The 4,219-nt window shown below is 38.2% G+C and overlaps 1 long non-coding RNA gene across 1 annotated transcript; it reads right to left on the bottom strand.

Annotated features, from left to right (window-relative positions):
• Positions 1–543: 543 nt before the first annotated feature.
• LOC135982123 (uncharacterized) lies at positions 544–2,174 on the bottom strand. Its single transcript, XR_010599304.1, has 3 exons — positions 1,775–2,174; positions 1,573–1,670; positions 544–1,486 (listed from the first exon to the last, which is right to left on the bottom strand). It is a non-coding gene; the product is annotated as an uncharacterized LOC135982123 (long non-coding RNA).
• Positions 2,175–4,219: the final 2,045 nt, after the last annotated feature.

Below are 4,219 nucleotides of genomic sequence, written 5' to 3'. Positions count from 1 at the left end.
CCTGCTCCTTCCTTGTAATAATAGAACTAATTTTGACTGCACCAGAAGTCTTATTGCATGCTGTAGTGTTAAAATTACTGATACCTGGGTCTGAGTATTAGACCTACTTCGGGCTAGTGGTTCTGAGTGTGCCAGCACCAGCTTTCCCCTTTTTTTTCTCTCTCTCTCTCTCTCGCTCTTCCCCCCCTACCCCCCAACAGCTGAAATCACTAGAGAGCTGAAGTTACTAAGAGTTGTGTTGGGGGTGGTGAAGACATATTGGTGGCAGTGCTTCTATATTGTGATGCCAACTTTTCCCAACCTAGTGCTAAAAATTTCCTAAATCTGTTGAAAAATTCCCAGATAAAGTTTTTTATTTCAAAATCTCAAAGGAATGTAATATGTGTGTTTTTAATAACTATATAATATATATTATATCCAAATTATTATTATTCATTTGAGATATTTCACATTTATTATAATTTTTATACATATAGACATGTTTTTCAATTTTAAATTTATGTTACTTATACAGTAAATAAAACATTTAACACATAAGTAGGATTGAAATGATAGAAAACAATGTATTTTACACAAATTTCAGTATTTTAAAACCAAAAATATTAATAAGTACAGCATGTGCCCTGCAGTGTACTGTACATCAAAGTTACTTTGAAAAAATAAAAAGTAAATATATGATTATAAAATAAGATTAAAAAGCAAACAGAAAGAACAAATAACACTTTTTTATATAATTTTCCTTATTATAATCTCTGAGTTTTATCCATTTTCTGACTCATGGTCTGAGTTGTCACTAGGAACATCATTACCATCATTAATATTTTTACTAGTTTTATCACTGTCATTTTTACTGTACATATATTTACAATGTAAATTCATGTGTTTAATAGTAATTACAAAATTAGAACATTTCTCTTGCTTTGCTTTCAAAGCTGACTTTATAACTGCACTAGAATTAAGTATTTTGGTTGAATCAGATTGAATACTGATTGTGTTCAGCAAAGTAACAGGCCATTCTAATCTCTGCATTTTTAACTTGCTCTTCAAATTTTTGTGCTTTTTTAATTTCACAATCCTGTTTATTAAAGATATCATCAATTTTCTTTGTATTAGATACTGTCTCAACCTTTTGTTTATGTTTTTTACCATTAGCGTGCTTATCTAACTCACTAGTACCTGCCTGGATTTTTACATCACAACATTTGCAATAAGCTAAAAAACGATTGTTTTCTACTTTCTGCAGCCAGTCTTTGTACTGACCTTCTTGAAGCCACGAGTCTTGAAAGGTTTTTTTGAAAGCAGATGGCTTCTCTTTTGGTGGAAGTTCACCCCGAGTCTTCAATACTCTGTTGGGGGTGCTATCCCGTTGTTTTCGTTTCGACGTGGACAGATCTTTGTCTACTCCTGCAGTCTTCTTCCTCTTCTCACCAGCCTTACCGGTCTCTTTATTCATTTTCTACGTTAGATAAAATATGGAAAGAGATCTCTGAAATAATGGAATGCGATAATTAGTATAATGTATATTTCAATTTATATTTAAATTGAAGAAAGGAACATATTATATATTATTACCTAACACAGTAGGTGAAGATATTTAATATTTGCCTGGAGGAAGGTGCTGTTACAAATTTCTGAACAGCCAAATGCTCTGGTCCACATTCTCTGTGCAACTGCAAGCACGAAATACAAAATTTTAGAGATTTAATGACAGATCAAGAAACTAATCATAATCAGTAAGTATTTCTATATATTTAATTATTGGAAGAAACCTTACCTAGAAGATAAATTTGATAACCATCTCCTCATTACCCGCCAGCCAGCTGCTGCTGAGGTTTGTTTGTTGTGAGTGGATGTGCACACTTGTCACTTCACTTGTGCCATCATGATATAGTACGTTGAAGCACCACCAATAGGACAGCAGCACAGCCTGATTATGAAAATCATGTGACAAATATTCACCAATCGAAGAACGCATTTTGAGGGAAATTTAAAAGAAGCGCAAATATTTTACTTTTTATGAAAATTTCCCAGGATTTTTGAGATTTGGAAAGTCTTTTACTTTTATGAAATTTTCCCAGGATTATATAGGTTTTGAATGAAAATTCCCAATTTCCCAAGTTGAAACATTTGACTCAAAAATTCCCAGATTTTGGGAAATTTCCCAGGATATAGAAGCACTGATTGGTGGGTGGCTGGTGGAGAGGCGCAGCTGATGGTGAAGACTGCAGCAGAACCCCATGGAGAGGCGTGGCAATCGGTCGTTGACATGAGCAGTGGAGCATGTAAGATTCCCCCGACCACCCCCCATACCTCCCTCCACTTCCACCAAGGCTAGGAGGTAAACTCTGCAGATAAACTTCTGAACTCTGAGGCTGCACTGACCGGGGCTAGAAACTGTGGGTGGGGTGACTGTTGGCTGGCTGGACTCAAGACCCTGAGGGGAAAAGGACACTGCCAAACTTACTTGGGGGTGGGTCTTTTGCTCATGGTTTGTGTTATTAATCCTGTTTGTGGTGTTTCCCCAACATAATGCCACATTGTTTCCCTCCTTTATTAAAAGGCTTTTGCTACACTCAGACTCCGTGCTTGCGCGAGGGGAAGTATTGCCTCTTAGAGGCGCCGGGAGTGGTATGTAATTGTCCCAGGTCACTGGGTGGGGGCTCGAGCCGGTTTTGCATTGGGTTATGGAAACGGAACCCCTAGATACAGAACCCAGCCCTTGTTGCTGCCAACTCAGATGGGCAAAAGGATTACAAAAGCAAGCCTAGAGGTTTCATATTTTGTTCCGGTCGTCTAACAGTCTTTTTATCTCTAATCCACTGGCTGACAAAAGCCACTTTTGGTAACTGCTTTTGCTGCAGCTTCAAATTGTCCTCACTAGAAAATAGGGAGAAAACTTTCTATTACTTTTATAAACTGACTGTTACTAAAGGTTTGTGGTTAGTTTCTGCATGCTCTTTTTTTTTTTATTGAAACACATATGTAAAAGTGTTAAATGGAGGGAAAAAGTCAGGGAAGGGGATTGGGGGCTGCTTTTTAGATAAAGATTAGTCAGTTAAAGGGAGGGGATGCGGGGGAGAAGGTGGCAGCGGTGGACTGTAGAACATCTTCTGATTGGTCCAGCAGGGTTTGCTCGCAAGGCTCACAGCCCACAGAACAGTTATCATTTCCCTAGGGACAGCTGCGGGCAAAAAAGGATCTTTCTGTCTCTTGCAGTTTTCTGTACTTTATCTCTTTCACGCAGCCCTGTGTCACTGAACACAGGCGCTCTAGCTAATTTTTAAAATTCCTTTTTTCTGGCATGTGCTTTCTCTCAACGTACCTCCAAATAACTCCTGTTTTTCTCTAAAGCCCTTTTTGCTCCTCTCTTAACCCACCTTTATATTTTCCTCTTTTATTTCAAAATAACTCCTATTTTTCTCTAGTCTTTTTTAATTCTAACAAAAAAGGATCTTCTTACTATGTGCTCACTAACCTTTAAAACAATCTCCCCTCTCTTGCTGCTTTCTATAGTTTCCCCTCTTTCTTCTATTTAATAATCCTTCTTTCATTTTTTTCTCTAAAACCCTCTCTCCTCACTAAACCTAACCAAAAATCTTTATTTTTTAAAAAACTCCTTTTTCTTTAAGCCCTCTCTTTCTATACTTTCAAAATAACCTTTACTTTTCTCTACAAAATCATCCAAAAGTGTCAAAACACAAGCACACAACATTCCCTCGTCCAAAAATTTAATTTTTTTTTTCAAAATGGCTGATGACAACAAACCTGTACATGACCAGAAATGGGAATGGAGGGTGGGACATAAACCCTAAAGAGGGTGTGTCAAAGAATAGATGGTGATGAGTACTATCGAGGGCTTAACTGATGGTGTTTTATGGCTGATCGACACACCAAGCTCCATTGAGCTGTTAAGGAGGCTGTTTGTCCCCCTGCCAGTTGGTGAGAGCTCTCCTACACCTCCTCCAGTGGGACCAGCTGTCTGCTCACTCCATTCCCACACCTGCCAACCTTCACACCTGTAAATGTGACATGGGCCGTCACAATGTCAGATCAATGGCCCACATGTGGAACGTCTGTGGTACATTACCTCACACTGGAATGGTATTTAAGTATAACAGCAGTTTTCAAAGATGTGTTCTCACTGTGCGAATTAACTAAACCAAGTACACAGCTGGCTGTAGATGGAAGGGATTGGGATGAGAAGATCCTTTCAACAGCT

This window comes from Chrysemys picta, chromosome 3 (genome assembly GCF_011386835.1).
Source record: "Chrysemys picta bellii isolate R12L10 chromosome 3, ASM1138683v2, whole genome shotgun sequence".
Taxonomy (NCBI): domain Eukaryota; kingdom Metazoa; phylum Chordata; order Testudines; family Emydidae; genus Chrysemys; species Chrysemys picta.
Note: the sequence above shows the minus strand (reverse complement) of the source record. Positions and strands in the feature narration are given on the sequence as shown.